Source organism: Mus musculus, chromosome 8 (assembly GCF_000001635.26).
Source record: "Mus musculus strain C57BL/6J chromosome 8, GRCm38.p6 C57BL/6J".
NCBI lineage: Eukaryota > Metazoa > Chordata > Mammalia > Rodentia > Muridae > Mus > Mus musculus.
The window spans coordinates 45,220,991-45,240,396 of NC_000074.6; the positions used below are offsets into that span (position 1 = coordinate 45,220,991).

Consider the following 19,406-nt stretch of genomic DNA (forward strand, 5'->3'; position numbering starts at 1 on the left):
GGTTGAACATGTGTCATAGTATTCTGCCAAAGCATATGGGGATAAGTAGTTGTGAATGAGACCTTTGAAACTGTGAGTCAAAATAAGTCTTTCCATCCTTAAATGTTTATGACAGTTCTTTTTACAGAAAAAATACTATATTGTACAATTTATAAAATACTACAGTATATAATACTATATTTTCACAGTAAAGTATTATATTATGTTTTATTTTACTGTTAATCCTTAGACACCTGTTTGTTTTCTAAACAGTCAGAGGATGCAGGCTGGAGGGGAGGTGGAAACTAACCATGATGTATTATGTGATAAAAAACATATCTTCTTTCAATAAGATTAAAAAGAAAAATCTTAGAATGCATAGGCTTCTATTTTGCTAGCATAAATCAGCCAGATACATCTTTGTCTGTTGCAATATCTGCTGGATGACCCTACCCACACTCAGTGTAGGAATTCCATGAATAACTTTGAACTGCCAACCCTAGCAATAAATCCCTCAAGAAGCCACAATTGCTGACATGGGTTTAACTCCTCTGCCTCAAAATGAATAGAACAGGAAAGCTCAATGCCCTTGACATAGAAACAGTAGATAAACAGAAGCAGCTTTTTCTCCTCTCTTTCATTTTCAGTCCTGGAGACACTGATGTAAGAGCTGCTTCTAAAGTACTCCACCCCACTTCAACTTCAGCCCAGGTACTCTGTAACTACTGAGAGAATCCATTACCAAGCTCTTTGCCACAGTCAACACTGTAAAAGCCCGAATCCTTCATGTTAACTAAATGAAAGATTGAAATAAAACCTTCAATAGGGTTGGTATCTGTTTCACTGGCGATCTTCAGCTTCTAGTCTGAGAAAAATGGGGTTATTTTTCTCTAAGAATTAGTAAAAAGTAATCTTTGGTCATTTGTCAGTGTGGGTTATGAGAAAGTAGGTATGATAAATAAACGGTTTGTCATTTCAGCTAGACAAAGAGGGAGAGAGGGACCCATTAACCAGGATTAGGTTATATCACTTTAGCCACTCCCTTCTCACCTGTGTGGCTGCAACAGCAAAAGCCATTTGGGTGAGATCCTCTCTGAATTAAGAGCAGTACTTTATGATTCCAATTGATTCTCTGTATCAGTCCAAATGTCTACTCTCATAGCTGGGGACCAAATTTCTAGGCGGTTTAACTACCTTATTACTAACAAAAAAATCCTTCTGGCTATGTGTGTGTGTGTGTGTGTGTGTGTGTGTGTGTGTGTTGCATGGGCATAATATACATAATACAGATATACATATATACATTATGCATATGCATGAAAGATTCGCAAGTCACGGTGTGTGAGAAAGTATTATTCTCTGCCCTTTGTGCTAGGGAAGAGAACATGATTAAACAGAAGGAAAGGAAGTTGAACTATGGCATGAGAATATTCAAACTTTTGGCCTTTGTTTGCTGAACTTCACAGAGTCCTAATTTCCCCATTTCTTAGTTTTACCAAGTGAAGCTTTTCCGTTATCTGTCAATCCGTTCTCTACAAATTTACAATTCATAGTATATGAGCCAACTCTGCTCAGCATATTTAAAACTTTCTCCCTCATGGAGAAAATAATATTAATATTCAGTAGATTGATTCAGAATCTCTTCACTTCAGTGGGAGCAAGCCCGGTGGCAGGGGAGTAGAGTGTTATGGATAAAGCCAGAGCAGGCCGCCAACCAACCCTGCTCCTTACAGAGTGGCTGTCCACACACATGTTATCCAGCCAGTCCTTGACTAAGTTTATTAATTTATAAAATGTTGGAAATATTAACTAATAATGTTTGCACATTATTAAAAATATTAAATAAGATAATCTTTATTAAAGCAATATAGCACTAACATCATAGTAAGGGTTTAATAAAACTGCTACTGTTGATCATCCTAATGCATGCATTTGGGGATTGTTTGGTATTTTTAAAAGTCAGTTTCTCATATAAATGATGCCGGTCTTAAATTCACTATGCAGCCAGGGTTGTTTTTGAATTCCTGATTCTCCTGCTTCCTACTCCAAGTACTGGGAATTACAGGCATGTGTCAATGGCCAGACATAATTCAGTTTTAATGCCATGTACGGCGAGTATGGTGACCTTACAGGTAGGGTAATTCTGGAATACTCCCTCAGCATCATATAAAACCAAACTGAAGAAAGTAAATGAGAGAGGAAGAGAGGGAAAGAAGGAGGGAAGAAAGGCAGGTAGAGGGAACTGCTGGGATCCCCAAATATATATGAGTTCACCCCATCATGACAACATTCATGGGATGCTCTGGACCAGATCCTTGATTCTTATTCTTAAATGTAGAGTCCGTTTCCTCCTCTATACTTGGCTCTGTCCAGCTGTACTCTTCAGTGTCCTTTCTTTCTCCCAACTCCTCTCCACTGGCTCCAAGTCTTCCTCCTCTCTTCCAATTCTTCAGGCCTTGTTGGCTACATAGTTACTTTTGTCATTGCTGTGATAAATGCCTATCAAATGCTAATTAAGGAAGAAAGAGTTTCCTGTGGCCCATGGTTTGGGAAGATAGAGTCCATCTTGGCTGAAGTCATGGCAGGACTGTGAGGTGGCAGGTCACGTTGCATCAACAGTCACAAGCAGAGAGAAAGGAATGCTGGCTTTCCATGTGTCTCCACTTTACTGTTCAGCCTGGAACTTAAGTTCATGGGATGATGTGATCCACATTAAGGATGGGTTATCTTTCAACTAAACCTCCTTTCTAATGTTTTCAGATTTGTTTAGAGGTGTGTCTCTTAGGTGATTCTAGATACAGTTGATAATAAATATTTACCATCATGCTAACCAAACCTCTTTAGATATAACTAGAGAGAAGAATGTTGGATATATATATATATATATATATATATATGATATATATATATATATATATATATATGATGTATATATATATATATATATATACATATATATATATATACATACATATGTGTGGTTTGTGTGTGTGTGTAAAGTTAAAGTGGGTTGTAATCATAGCTATGGAATGCAAGACTATAAACTTTTCAGAAGATGATAAAAATAGTTTAATAGCCTTTGGTAAGAATTGTCATATATAATTCCAAAAGCACAAACCATGAAACAAAAATAGGTAAAGCAGATTATATAAAAACCTAGGTTTCTCCTCTACAGAAAGCAATCCAAAGTTTGGGGATAAGATTCATATAATAGATAAATAAAAAATAATAATAAAGTCCCCTTAACAGTCAGTAACATGAAGTAAACAACCTCTGTTGGCTCCCATCACCGTGACAAAAAGCTGACAGAAATGCTCTAAGTGGGGGAGAGGTATGATTGGCTCGCAGTTTCATAAGTTTTAGTCCCAGGTCAGCTTCCTTTGGGCCTGAAATGAGCCAGAACACAGTGGCCACTGGAATGTATAGCAAAACCTATATATCCCATGTTGGCCAGGGAAGGAAAATAAGGAATCAGGGACAGCATACCCTACTTTTTCCAGCTAATTTTTTTGAAAGTTCCAATGATCTCCCTGTCTTAGTTTGGGTTTCATTGCTGTGAACAGATACCGTGACCGAGGCAACTCTTTTAAGGATAACATTTAATTAGGGCTAGCTTATAGGTTCAGAGGTTCAGTCTACTATCATCAAGGCAGGAGCATGGCAGCATCCAGGCAGGCATGATTCAGGAGGAGCTGAGAGTTCTACATCTTCATCTGAAGGCTTCCAGCAGAATACTGGCTTCCAGGCAGCTGGGATGAGGGTCTTAACGCCCATGCCCATAGTGATACACCCTCTCCAACAAGGCCATACCTACTCCAATAGGGCCATATCTTCTAAGAGTGCCATTCCCTGGGCCAAGCATATTCAAACCACCATACTCCCCAGAAAGAGCCATTTACTGAGGTACAAGCCTCATGTGAATAAACCTGTGGGCAACACTTTCTGTTCAAAACTTTACACAACCTCATAAAAAAATGAGAAATGATCTGAAAGATACTTCATCAACAATTAAGCACATGAACATATTTTACCATTATAGATGGCCAGAAAATATAAACTATGAAATACTAGTAATACATATGGTTGGAGCATAAAATGTTATCCTACCACATGGGAGACTGAAGCAGGAGACTCATGAACTACATAGTAAGACCCCACCCAGAAGTCATATAAAAAGAAAAGAAAAAGAAAGATACGCTATCAAAATTACACATCCAAATTGCTACAAATAAAAATAGGAGAGTGGGATATAGCTGAGCACTTAAAATCACTTGTCATGCAAGTATGAAGACCAGAGTATAGATCTCTAGAACTCACATCAAAGCCAGATGGGCCTGCAGTCCTAACACATGGGTACTGAAGATGGAGAATCCTAAGACCATGCTGGCTAGCCACACTAGCAGAACCAGCAGGTTTCAGGTTCAGTGAGAGACTCTGTCTCAATATACATAATGTAGAATGATTAAAGCAGGCATCTGATATCAATGTTGGACTTTCCATAAATGCGCATGTGTGCACTTGCATTCTACAGAGTATTGTGCACACCCCACACCATGAATACACATATATAATGCACACATATAACACACATGAACATGCAATAATAATAAATTAAACAGAGAACTTGTAAGTTTTGTAATTCTTTTTGTAATTGCATATTTGAAGCAAAAGTCACTCTAGTTCTCAATTATTCATAATGGAAACAAGCATAGCAACTGTTAAAATGGTTTAGACATGTTTTACAGAGGTAAATATGGTTATACCATGCAATCAAGCCATTGTACTCCAAGAGAATTACCCAACTGATTTAAAAATTCTCTTATAGCTGTGAACATTCACTGCTTCTTTATTAAAAAAGCACAGGAAATCTGTCAACAGCCAGGGTGTAATTCTGTAGATTAGTGGATAAATAAATGGAAGCGTGTAATATTATTCAATGACAAACATGAACTATTAAGTCTATAAAGATAGAAGCATCAATTGCTAATTGGAAGGCATGCTGTCAAAGCTGGCCTCCCTGTGGGATTAAAGGTGTGCTCTGCCCTGCTAAAATTAGTTTTAATGTGTAACTGAGACCCTGGGACTGGGATTGGCAACAGTTGAGAGAATTTGGCTAATGTGAACCGGAGTCCATGAAACACAGCTCTTGTCAATCTCAGCGTCTATAAGTATATAAATAAATACGTTTATAACCAGTTCACATATTTAAATGAATGTCTCTAGTATTTGAATGGAAGGTAGGAAAAGTATGGGGAAAAAATGAGCTTTCTCCTGCCATCTCATGTTTTCTACGTTTTCTCTCCACCCCTAAAATGACTTGCAACACCCTCTCATTATGGGAGAATAAAACCCTCAATCCTAACATACCCAGAAGTGGGTTTTGATGTCGTTACCACTACTCTTCTTTCCCACACACAGAATAATCAGCCTTCCACCTGGTATTCATGGATGTGGGAAACCATGCACACTGTTGGGAATAGATGGGCAGAACCCACGACCTCTTTTCCTCAGTAAGGTCAGACTTAGTAGGGCACTTGAAGGCAAACATCTCACTTCAATTAAAGGCACTACACCATAAAATGTCAGGGACACTGAAGCAACGAGATACTTTCAAAAGGAGAAGAGACTAGATTTTGCTGCGGTGTTAATGGCAGGGGTGTCAGGAATCAAAACTGAAGAGACGGTGAGGAGGATTGGACACCTTACTTGTCACGCTGACACATTGACAGAGGGTGGGGGCCATGAGGATTTTAAGTAAAGAAGACAATAGTTCTTGCTTTTCTTTAAAACAGGATCAAAGTCTCAGCTTGCAGTCCCAGCAGGTGAACCTGGGCCTGCAGGCTTCATTCCTCACAGTCCAGATCAATAGCTGGAATTACAGGCTGACATTACCTCGTCCTGCTTAGTTTCCAAATTTGACAACAGAGGCAAAGCAGGGGAAACTGATGGAGATACACTGTGTTAGAGACACAAACGCCTGTTTGAAGAAGTCTCTACAGGCCAGCAATGTGGGTCAAAGGCAGGGCTGTGTCTCAAAAAGTTTTGAGGAATCTCAGAGTTCTTTTGATTTGCATTTCCCTGATGACTAAGGATGTTGAACATTTCTTTAGGTACTTCTTACCATTGGATATCCCTCAATTGAAAATTCTTTGTTTAGCTCTTTACCCCATTTTTAATAGGGTTATTTGATTTTGGGGAGTCTAACTTCTTAAGCTCTTTGTGTATTTTGGATATTAGTCCTCTACTGGATGTAGGATTGATAAAGATCTTTTCCCAATCTGTTGGTTGCCATTTTGTCCTATTGACAGTGTCCTTTGCCTTACAGAAGCTTTGCAATTTTATGAGGTCCTATATTTTGATTCTTGATCTTAGAGCATAAGCCATTGGTGTTCTGTTCAGGAATTTTCCTCTGTGCCCATGTGTTTGAGGCTCTTCCCCACTTTTTCCTCTATAAGTTCCAGTATTTCTGGTTTTATGCAGAGGTCCTTGATCCACTTGGATTTGAACTTTGTACAAGGAGGTAAGAATAGGTCGATTTGCATTTTTCTACATACTGACTGCCAGTTGAACCAGCACCATTTGTTAAAAATGCTGTCTTTTTTTCCACTGGATGTTTTTTAGCTCCTTGGTCAATGATCACGTGCGTGGGGGGGGGGGGGGTCCTTTCTGGTTCTTCAGTTCTATTCCATTGATCTACCTGTCTGTCACAGTACCAGCACCATGCAGTTTTTATCACAATTGCTCTGTAGTACAGCTTGAGGTCAGGGATGGTGATTCCCCCAAAAGTTCTTTTACTGTTGAGAATAGTTTTTTCTATCCTGTTTTTTGTTGTTATTGTTGTTGTTGTTGTTTTGGTTTTTTTTTGTTTTGTCATTCCAAATGAATTTGCAAATTGTTGTTTCTAACTCTATGAAGAATTAACTTGGATGGGGATTGCATTGAATCTGTAGATTGCTTTTGGCAAGATAGCCATTTTTACTATATTAATACTGCCAATCCCTGAGCACGGGAGATCTTTCCATCTTCTGAGATCTTCTTCAATTTCTTTTTTCAGAGACATGAAGTTCTTGTCACACAGATCTTTCACACCAAGGTATTTCATATTATTTGTGACTATTGTGAAGGGTGTTGTTTCCCTAATTTCTTTCTCAACCTGTTTATTCTTTGAGTAGAGGAAGGCTACTGATTTGTTTGAGTTAGTTTTATATCTGACCACTTTGCTGAAGTTGTTTATCAGCTTTAAGAGTTCTCTGGTGGAATTTTTGGGGTCACTTAAGTATACAACCATATCATCTGCAAATAGTGATATTTTGACTTCTTCCTTTCCAATTTCTACTCCTCTGACCTCCTTTTGTTGTTTAATTGCTCTAGCTAGAACTTCAAGTACTATATTGGATAGATAGGGAGAGGGTGGGCAGCCTTGTCTAGCCCCTGATTTCAGTAGGATTGCTTCAAGTTTCTCTCCATTTAGTTTGATGTTGGCTACTGGTTTGCTGTATGTTTTCTGTATGTTGCTCTATGTTTAGGTAGGGCCACTTCACACCAGTCAGAATGGCTAAAATCAAAAACTCAGGTGACAGCAGATACTGGCGAGGATGTGGAGAAAGAAATTGCTGGTAGGATTGCAAGCTGGTACAACCACTCTGGAAATCAGTTTAGCAGTTCCTCAGAAAATTGGACATAGTACTATCTGAGGACCCAGCTATACCACTCCTGGGCATAAACCCAGAAGATGCTCCAACATGTAATAAGAACATGCTCCACTATGTTCAAAGCAGCCTTATTTATAGTATCCAGAAGCCTAAAAGAACCCAGATGTCCGTCAACAGAGGAACGAACACAGAAAATGTGGTAAATTTACACAATGGAGCTATTGTGTAATAGCTATTTACTCAGCTATTAAAAATGATGAATTCATGAAATTCTTAGGCAAATGGATGGAACTAGAAAATATCATCCTGAGTGAGATTACCCATTCACAAAAGAACACACGAGCTATGCACTCACTGATAAGTGGATATTAGCCCAAAAGCTCCAAATACTCAAGATATAATTTACAGACCACATGAAGCTCAAGAAGAAGGCAGACCAAAGTGTGGGTGCTTCAGTCCTCCTTAGAAGGAGAACAAAATACTCACAGGAGCAAATGTAGAGATAAAGTGTAGAGCAGAGACTGAAGGAAAGGCCATCCAGAGACCATCTCACCTGGGGTTTCAACCCGTATACAACCATATACAGTTACCAAACCCAGACACTATTGTGGATGCCAAGAAGTGTTTGCTGACAGGAACCTGATATAGTTCTCTCCTGAGAGGCCCTGCCAGAGCCTTGCAAATACAGAGGCATATGCTCATAGCAGGGGGAGGGAGGATGGGATGGGGGTTTCCTCAAGGGGGAAACCGGGAAAGGGGATAACATTTGACATGTAAATAAAGAAAATATTCAATAAAAAAAGAGTGTAGTTCCTAATCTTATGTTGACCGCACTCATGGAAGTGGTTATGTTCTGGAATCAAGGGGATGTGAAATATATTTAGCACTGAGGAATTCTAAATTGTTCTGAAAAATCCAAACAGAATTCCATTGTATTTGGTTAGTTATACATAAAACATTAAGTATCCATTAAGACTTCCTGGTTGACACTCCTTCAGTTACCACAAAGTCATCTAAAAAGGGGAAATGAGGTTGCATTGAAATGGATTGAATATTTCTATCATTAGCACAAAATACACACTCATTTAATTCTGGTGCCTACAATGGTGTCAGCCATGTAAGGGTCAGGTCAAGAAATGTTTGTTGAGTGAGAGAATGAACAAACATCTCAGTGATGAATTTACTTACACTCTGCCCATATCCCATGGCTGAGATAGATGTTCCCAGGAAGCCTGGGTAACACTTTTGTGGGTGGACTAAGAACAATGTTACAAATTTCCAGTTTACACTTATGTGTGAATTTCTTGTACTCACTTTCCCACTGGTTAACGATGTTTATCAAAAAACGGAAACTGTGCATCATTTTATGACCCAGTAAGCATGGGAACCAGACAGCATGGGACTGTACTTTCTAGTCTATGTCTTACGTATTCTCAAGCTCTTTATATTCATTTAATTCAATCTTCTTATTTACAAAATAAAACTAAGCATAGTTTTTTCTCATGAATAAATAGTTGGCAACATGTAGGTAGATATATTCTACTTCCCATTAAAATGGATAGATTGAGATTCAAAGACATCAATATAAATGCAGTAGAATCTTTTATACTGAGGCTACAAAATTCCAGTTATATAATATAATGGAGTTAGCAGAAAAATTTAATACCTTGAGAGGAAAAATAAACAATGTGTTTTAAAGCACAGGATGCTATCCTGACAGTAGTTCCATCAAATGGAACTGGAATTCATAGATGTGTAGTCAAAAAGTCCTCAAGGAAAATGAGAAAAAGTATTATATACTTTGGTATATTAGGGATTAAAATAAATTAGACCAAGCAGGGGGAAGAAAGTAATAAAGATTTGAGGGACAATAAATGAAAGAATAGAAAAACAAATCAATATGAATATCTGGGCTTTTTGAGACACTACAGTCAATAAACCTTTGGTGAGTCCCAACAGGAAAAAAAAAATAGAGAAAAGGCACATGTTACTAAGGCTGAGACTTACAGGGGAGAGATTGGTAGTGACCTTGTGGGAATAAAAGAGTCTGCCACAAAGAACCCAACTCAGGTAAAGTAGATGAAGTGAAACATCCAGCTACTGAAACTTATTCAAAAAAAAATGTACACAAACCCAAATAGACCTATACTTCACTAAGAAATTACACTGTTAATTTGAAATATTTCACAAAATGATTCCCAAAGCCAAAGGGCTTGGGTTATACATTTAAAAAATTAAAAGCCCACATCAATTCTTCATAGCATCTTTGAAACAGGAACGAAGGGCTTTCTTCCTGCCTCTCTCTCTACAACCACAGTCATTCCAACAGCTGAGCCAGAGGTGTCCCCGTAAAGCAAAGCCACTTGCTGCCATCACTTACAGACTAAGATACCTCCAACAAAATATTGGCAAAGTGAATCAAACGATATGCAACGAAGACTAGATGCTGCGACCAAGAGGATTTTATTGTAGTTAACACACAGGTTGTTTCACATCCCCAAACCAATCAGTGTAACACGTGGTAATAGAATAAGGGAGAAAACATTGTGATGATCTTAATAGCTGCAAAAAAAAAAAAAAAAAAAAAAAAGAAAGAAAGAAAGCACTCAGCAGAATCCAACACCTTTCCACAATAAAAATGCTTACAATCTACCAATAAGGGGACCCTTCTCCACTTGATAAAAAGCATCTGTGGAAAACACAGGTAATGTCACATTTAATGGGTCACGAATAAATGCTCTCCCCTCGAGATCAAGAGCGAAAGGAAGATGATAACTGTAGCCACTTTATTCACTTTACATTAGATGCCACTGCCAGGGCAATTATAAAAGGATTTCACAAAGCATCCAGCTCTTATATGAAGATTAAAAGCCAGTGTATAGATAGCATACATATATGCTATAATTTAAATATGAAATGGCTCCAACAGGATTATGCATATTTTGAATGTATTTTTCTCTGGTTGATGGCACTATTTTAAGAGACTTTGGAGACCTTGGAAGGTAAGGTTTAGCTCAAAAAAGCAGGTTAGCAAGAGAAGGCCTTTGAGTGTTATATTTAGCCCCTGGTTCTTGCTGCATTTGGTGTTTCCTGGACTGCCATGATAGAGTGAACATCTCTGCAACCAGGAGTCAAATAAACCATTACTCCCATAGGTTGTTCCAACCAAGTACTGGGGTCACAGAAACAAGAAAGCAACGAATGTGGAAATGGCTACCAGAAAAGTAGGGTTGTTCCTATGAATAAATTTGACTATATGGTTCTGAAACTGGTTTTCAGAAAATCTTGTGGCTCTGTGGGCCACAAGAGTTCTAGACTATCCAGCACTCAAGATGTGGAGGCCACAAGGACAAGGAGTTCAGAGTCCTTTTTAGCTACATAGTAAGTTTGAAGCCAGCCTGTACTACATGGAGGAGAAGGAGGAGGAGGAATTTGGGTGGGTATAGGGGGAAGGAAGAGGTGGGGGAAAAGCCAGTCAGGGTTTTTATATGAGAAGAACTTAATGGTTGATCCTGATGTGGATAAAGTAGAGAGTTCTAATAAAACTATAGACAGTGAGTACTATGATCATGAATTTCCAAATGGAAACAAAGATTTTATTGGGAATTCGACTAGAAGCCTTTCCATTAATGTTACATTCTAGGGAGGATTTGTGTACATTTTATCCTTTGTCCTAGAATTGTCAATGCAGGTGGATTAGGTAGCTTGGCAGAGACTTCACAGCAGCAAAACATTCACACTGTGGCACGGTGACTGCTGTCTGCGCATACATATCAGGTTGACTGGGAAAACTAGGACAAAGAGCAGAGCAGAAAGGAATGCGTGAAAGTTAAGCTATTTCTCAAGGGAAAGAGTTGTGTGAGCATTTAAAACTGTGGGCAAATTTATTATCATTAAAAGAGGCTCTGTGCTCTCTATTGATACAGTTAGAAACGTGTCTGGGGTGCATTTTTGTTGGTGAGGCTCCATTCATCATAGAAGCCAGTACATAAAGCACAAATGAATTTAAAAGACTTTTCTTAGAAAAGAAAGAGCCTTAATGGGGGTGGGGTCTACTAAGGGAAGGATTGTCCCATTTCCAGCTGCCCCAAAACTCAGAAATCATGGCAGCCATAGGCCATGAAGAGCCATGGCAGCCACAGCCATAGAAGAGGCAGAAAGGTCTCAGTCTACCACAAGGGCTTGATCTCACACAGTGCAAGCATTATCAAGTCATTGATAGGAGGAAGATTAATAAGACAACTGGTAAGCTTGTTTTACAGCATGGGTGGGGAGAGCTGCTATAGAATGTGAACCCATTTAAGAGCCAACTTTGCACTTCACAACAAAGACTCTCATCAGATGCAAGCCATTGTAATCATCCTGGCAAGAACGCTGGTGACCCAAAGACCCTCTTGTAAGCCTCAGCTGGTGATCAGAGCACTGTGACAAGGGACTCCAAGGAATCAGAATTTCTGTAGAGTCTCCCGATGCAGCAGAGTCTGAGGCCCAGGAACTAGCCAGAGCTAGAACTTATCTCCAGGTAAGAATCACAGCTTGCGGGGGCTGGAGAGATGGCTCAGTGGTTAAGAGCACCAACTGCTCTTCTGAAGGTCATGAGTTCAAATCCCAGCAACCACATGATGGCTCAAAACCATCCATAACGATGCCCTCTTCTGGGGTGTCTGAAGACAGCTACAGAGTACTTACATATAATAATAATAAAAAGAGAATCACCTCTTGCAGGAGACCTCGTAGCAGATTGGTACTGTGACCATAGCAACAGGCAGAACCACACCCTAACCAAGGTTACTTAATTATGCATGCCTCTGACTTGCTACTTAAACAGATCATCATGTTAACACCCTGAGGGCAGACAGGGTGTGGCACACTGGACTCCTTTGTTCTTCTCCAAGTGCCTCACTGAATGAATTCCCCCTTTCTTTATTCATTTACGTTTACTGTAACTTATGTCTTCAACTGGCTCCTTGAAGATGGGTGGTGCATGTTAGAGCTGACAGAGCACAGGCTCTGACCTTAATAACTCTGATACCAGCACTAACGTCCCTAAATACAAGTGTCTGAGTTTTCCAGTGAAATGTTATTAATATCCAGATGGAGAGCCTGATGCTTTCAGGTCCTGCCCGAGTCCATCTCTCTCATCCCTTTTCTGCAGAGTGACTCAGTGTTAACAGTATCTGGCATAGCTCATGTAGCTCCTCTGACTGGGGTGTCGGGTACAGGTAGGATGACGGAAACAGCATCATTTTATTCTTCTTTATTTCAAAACACCTTTCAAACCCATCTCAACCTTTACTCACCAAGGTTTGCAATCTCAACATCTGATTAACCTTCACTAGAATCTCTCTGGGGACTAGACAAATTCATGAAGCCTCTAGTTTGCCATATGAACATTAATGCTTTCATTTGGGAGTGATGGCTGTCTCTTGTGCACAAATCTTTCAGGGAACATACCTTGTCTTAGGAAAAAAAATATACCTAACCTGAATTTCCATGAACAAGCATGGGGAATAGAAAAACACTGTGAAGACCCGGGTGTGGTGGCGCACGCCTTTAGTCCCAGCACTTGGGAGGCAGAGGCAGGCAGATTTCTGAGTTCGAGGCCAGCCTAGTCTACAAAGTGAGTTCCAGGACAGCCAGGGCTATACAGAGAAACCCTGTCTCGGAAAAAACAAAAAAGAAAGAAAGAAAGAAAGAAAGAAAGAAAGAAAGAAAGAAAGAAAGAAAGAGAGAACGAAAGAGAGAAAGAAAGACAAAGATAAAGACAAACACTGTGACTTAAAGTATGTATCTCTGGTTTTATAAAGAAATATCTATGCCTACCAGTGTGGTGCAATGGGCTTTCTGAAGGATGACTTATTTCCTCATTCATGTAGTAGAGCATTCAGATAAGTTGACAGAAAAATCAACAATGATAAGTATTTTATATCATGACTTTGGCCCGGTAGCTATGACAACCAAGGAAGCAAAGCAACGCAGTGATAGGTAGGTCTATAGGAATGTCAATAGAGCTGTTAATAATCTGAACAGAAGTGAGGGGCTCACAGGGCTCTCATGTGGGAATCCAGGCCTTATTTCCCCTTGTCTTCTTCCCCAGCTACAAAATAACTTTGGAATGGTAGAGTATACATTAAGTGCAGGGTTAAGTGAGAATGGGACTCCAAGAATAGCTTCCATGAGGTCATCGGCCATGATGGAATGGAACTTCTCAATGGTGTCTGGTTGGTGTCACTCCAAGCCCTGTAGACAGCCCCTCACTTACATCCTGTGGGCTCACCAAGTCAACTCATCAGTTTGCCTAGCTGGGACTCCAGTGGAATCCTAATTCCGTGTGCTGTCTTTGCATTAGGAATGGACACCTGCTTGCTTACACCTCCCTAGTGAATATCGGTGACATGTGTGGCCATATGCAGATATTGTCAAGTTGAAAGCAAAGGCTTTGGTGACCGATTCAGCATGAAAAGAAGTCTAGGATTTCTCACCATATGCACTGAGTTGAAATGAACTTTATAACTGAAGATCGAGAGGCTGTCAGAAGGCACTGCTCGCTCAGATGTGTTCTTGGTGTAGTATATCTATTTCTACCTGGCTTTCCTGGCCGCCCTCTAAGAGGTAAATATGCAGAGAAGGTTATTTTTGCTGAATATTTACCACATTGCTCACACTGGGAGGATTGATACTTTATTTGAAAGGGAATCATCCCCCTCTCACAAGCTATCCATCTGTGAATACGATAAGTTGGAAAGATCAAAGCCAAATCTGTGCATGGATTTGCTGAGTCATACTCCTACTCAGCTGTCCCCTCACCTGTCCTCATTACCATGCTAAAGAGTTGCTATGTGGGCGGGGAAGTGGAGCTCCGAAAACTGACTACTGTGTGACACTACAGGAAGTGGAGGCCTTTCATGCCTCTGGAATTGTAAGCCCAAATAAACTCATTCTTCCGTGACTTGCTTTTGGTGAAAGTGCTTTCTCACGGCAACACAGAAAACCTACTAATACGCAAAACATAAGAAATAAATAAAACTATATCAGGGGATTGTTAGTAGAAGTCACAAGGAGCAAAAGGATGGGACTAAGAAGGCTGGTGACTGCTGGAAACGGGGACTTCCACAGGAGACTATCAGCAATCTGTATACATTATGTATGTAGATTATATGCATATATAAATGTAAACAGCATATACATATATACATGTATCTGTAAACATACGATGCACATATATATCTTATACATATAATCTTCATACATTAATGGCACACACAGGCCTTTGGTGTTGTCCATAAGACCCGTGGCTAGGGCCGCAGGCCTCCACTGTCTGCAGATCTCTCTGTCAAAACAAGGTGTCTCCTGTCAGCATACTTCCTGTTCCAGGCGCACAACAGGGCACCTGAGAGCTGGGGCTCTCACATACTGAGCAGGAGCAAACATGACTGTCTTCAGTGCTTGTCATTCTTCGCCAGGGTTTCGTGCTGCTGATAACATGCGAGTTAACAAGAGAAAACCCACAGAAGGCTATTGCCCCTGCAGCCCACCTCACATCAGTGAAAAGCTACTGTCTTGGAAAAATCACTCTCAATCTACTCACCAGCTTAAGATCGGTATGACAACACTATCCCAACAACAACAGCCATCATAAGTCCAAGAATGACAAGGCAAAAAAGGAGTTTCAGACTAGGGAGTAAAGCCAGCTGGATTCCACTGACACCTGCTGGTCTCACATCTGGACAGATGAACCGTTCTCTCCAGCCAACAAGGGAAGAGCTGCATCTGTTCGAAGGGATAGGTTAGAAAGGCCTTATATCTGTGGGGATCACCGCCTTCCCTCTCTGCTTGTTCGCTCGGCAGGGCATTTGAACCTGCTTGCCCCTCCCAGGCAGGGCACCACAGCATGCCACTCTAAACAGGCCTGGGAGCCAGACACACAGATGTTCGCTGGATCTGGTCAGGGGCCTCCGCACAGCTTGATCTCCCACACTGTGGGCAGGATCTGAGGAAGGGCTGATTTATGGCTTTGTTATAGGTGCTCCAGCTGAGACTGGTACCTTAGGGCTCCCTGCAGACGAGACTGTTAAATGAGACCGAGCAGGGAGTGGGTTTCCAGCTGTTTCTCTGCTTCTTTTGGAGGCTGAGAGCTTCTGTACGCAGAGTTACTGCGCCCTCTGCTGGGTTTCTCATGGAAGCTCCGAGGATTTCACACTTCTCTAGTGTCTCTTGACCCCTAAACAGTCTGGTTATCAGTATCCCCGTTTGCTTTATCCAACACCTAGCTAGATGGCTCATTTAGAAACACGGTCCATGAGTCAGAGAGTTCTTTCCCTACCTCAGGCAGTCTCACTTTCATGTGAGATGAACAACTTCATTCTGATGGCGGGTCAGCAGTTCTAAGTGGCTTTCTGTGTCATAGTCACAAAATACCCAAATCTTCAACCTCAAAAAAACTGGTTTCTGCGAGCTCCCTGGTTGGTGTGTGACTATGTCAGATTGGGCAAGGAAGAGCCAGGGAAACACAGCTGGTAGGAAACCTCTAATGAGGGGTCTGACCTCTTACAGAGGCGTGTTGGGGTGACTGAACCTGTAACTGCCTATGAATATGCATGTACCGTATGTGTATGTATGTGTGTGTATGTTTGTATTGCTATGTGTGTATGTATGCAAATGCTGTGTGTATGTGGTCTGTGTATCTATGTGTATGTGTGTGTATTGTGTATGTGTGTATACATGTTTGTATTGCAGTATGTGGGTGTGTATATGAATACAAATGCTGTGTGTGTACGTGCTCTGTGTGTATTGTGTATGTATGCATGTGTGCATGTGCTATGTGTGTGTATGCATGTGTGTATACATATACATGTGCGTGAATGTGCTGTATGTATGTATGTATGTATGTATGTATATGTTTTGGGGTGTGCCAGTCAGATTTGTGTTACTCTACAAAGTTATAGCTCTCTTCTTAATAAGTAGAGAGAGCTTTAATTATCTCTCTGTTTACCACATTCTAAAGCTGAGTGCCTGCACATGCTAACTAGATAGAGATAATGGGTAGCCAGGGTATCATGGCTGGAGTGTGTGGGCTAGAAGCAAATCCTCGAGCTAGGAAGTGGAGAACCATAGAGACTGGAGTTCAACTATTGCCTCGAGGGGCACACCTCCACCTCCATAGACCTCCCACTAGATCTGACTTCTCCAAAGACTCCAGAGCCACTTCATTCAGCCACACTGGAGGTCAAACCTGTAACCGGCGGTCGCCCTTGGCAGGGTATTCAGCCAACCAACAACCAAGTATACTTCCTTCAACTGAAGTCCTTAGTCAGCCTGTTTCCAAAACGCTATGGCATGATTTGAGCGTTACTTATAAGTAATCACAGTGTAGATTCGGCAGCTTAGAAGATGCTGTCCTGAAGAGAGATTTGAGGAGTACAGCAGGCAAGATGGTGCAGAGCCTCGGTAGGAGGAAGATGGCAGATGGCAGTATTTTTGATGGCACTCCTACTGTGTTCTAGAGGTGTCTGGGGAGGGCAGCTCGGTGCTACTTAGTAAAGAAAAGTGGAAGCCAGGGCTGGGGATTCAGGAAAGTACGATATAAAAAGGCTGCTCGCTAGGGAGTAGATATGTACAATTATATTGCTAAGGGGTAGATATTTACAACAATTATATTGTATTTGAAAAGTCAAGTACCTTGGAATTGAAGCAGTTTGATTTAATAGCTCCTGATATTACATTCACAGAGAATTTGTTTCAACCTGCAGATTATGTTCTGTCCACCTGCTTGGATTTTTGATGGCAATGGAGAAGTATAAAGGCACCATCTAGTGGCCAAATAACGAAGTATTTACAAACTGAACGATAGGCCTCTGCTTGGTGGCCTCTCATGGTGGCAGGATGCTCTGGAAACTTCAGGAGGTGGGAAACACCTGGAGGAAGTAGTTCATGTCTTCCTGTCCTGCCATCTGGTTCCAGGCCACCAGGCCCCAGTGTTGGGGGTCAAGTTACAGGAGACTGGACTTAGAAGCCTCTCTGAAGTTCTTCCGTTGGGTGAGTCTTAGGGACCAGAGAAACAGCTAATGCATAGTTTGAAACAATAACATTCTACAGGCCAAGGCAGAAAAATACTTCGGTGGAATCCATTGTTGTGTAACAGACAGAGGAAGCTTGTCTGTGGGACTCAGAGCTAGCTCCAGGAGAGAGAAGATTAAGTGAGAAAAGTGCCAGAAAGTATACAGATTCGCAGCTTGTTGGTGTGGAGATGTGAATCTGCTCAGCGTAATTTCTTATTCCTTATAGCTCATAGCATTTTCTAGGTACTAGATATTCAGAATTAAGATGTTGCACTTGTTCTGAAAAAAAATTAAGACGAAAACATTCCTTAAATACTTCTCAGAGAAGACAGCAATGCCTCCTCAATTTCCTATGTGAAATGTAATAAATAGGTTATAAAAGATTTCCTATGTGAAATGTAATAAATAGGTTATAAAAGGCGCTGCTTGTTCATGGGTTGTGAAGTTGTGACCCCATTTGATGTCAATTCTGTCTTACTCTAGAAGCATTTTGAATCCAGCCTGCTCGTGCCATTTCAGTGACATCGATCTCTGGCTTTTGCTTGTTTGCTGTCTTTGCTTTGTCTTGCTTGGGGCCACTTCCTTTCCATGCCACTCTCTTAGCTTCTGCTAACTCTTCTTCGTTGTCATTTCTTAGAACCCTTTGTGTCATGGTCATCTTTGTTTGAAAGTATAGATTTTGTGCAGCTCCTCTCTTCGGTTCGTACTAAATCAACAGAAAACCTTATGAAACCTTCATAATTTATTGGCTGGCGCTTCAGTTCCCCAAGCTCAACAAGACACTCTGACATAATTGGGCACAATAAATACTTTTCATTTGGACAACTTGTATAGTTATCAACGCTGACTGAAAAGTACGGGGACAAAGTCCAAATACTACATTATTGCCCCATGTGAGGACAAAAGTCAGGTACTCAGAATACAGAGAACTGTTTGAGGAGGCTGCAGCCTCTATTGAAACCACATTTGCTCCCAAATTATCCACCCCCCCCCCCCCCCCCGTAGTATGTACGATTTCAACACACATTTCCGTCCAGCACATTCATTACTCAGCTTTGTAAACTCCCACTCACTGGCAGATCTTGGTAGGTTTTGGCTTGTCTTCCTTATCTCCATCCACCTGTACTTTCCCCTAACACTGCAAAAAGAGTGCAGGCTACGCTGAGATACTTTCCGAGGCAAGCAAATCAGTACGGTGTGTCTTCAAGGGACCACTTCCTGGAAAATTGCTCCTCCTATACTCGGCCCATGTGGAAATTAGGAAGTGTGCACTTAACACCTGCAATGGTGCTTGTCCAAGCCAGTTTGGGAAAATGCAGAGAGAAGACTGACAAGGCCACTGGAGAGCTCAGTCAGTAATGATGCTTGCCAGGCAACCCCGAGGACTCAGATTTGATTCCCAGCATCTGTAGGAAATCGGAACAGCTGGCTTGTGACGTGGCTAAGAAGGTACAGACATTTGTCACCAAATCTGAACACCTAATGTCCATCCCTGGACCTTACATGATGGAAGGAGAGCATTGACTCCTGAAGATGGTCCACTGCCCTGCACACACACTATGACTTGCACATGCGCACGTGCACACCCAAAGAGAGAGTGGGAGGGAGAGAAGGAGGAAGGAGAGAGAGCGAGACAGAGACAGAGACAGAGACAGAGACAGAGACAGAGACAAAGACAGAGAGAGGTTTAAATTAAGCACCATGGCATGTCTTCTTA

At 41.1% G+C, this 19,406-nt stretch overlaps 1 long non-coding RNA gene across 3 annotated transcripts in view; it reads left to right on the forward strand.

Annotated features, from left to right (window-relative positions):
- Gm30504 overlaps positions 1–19,406 on the forward strand; it is a 233,251-nt gene that overhangs the window by 110,505 nt on the left and 103,340 nt on the right. The window lies entirely within an intron of this gene.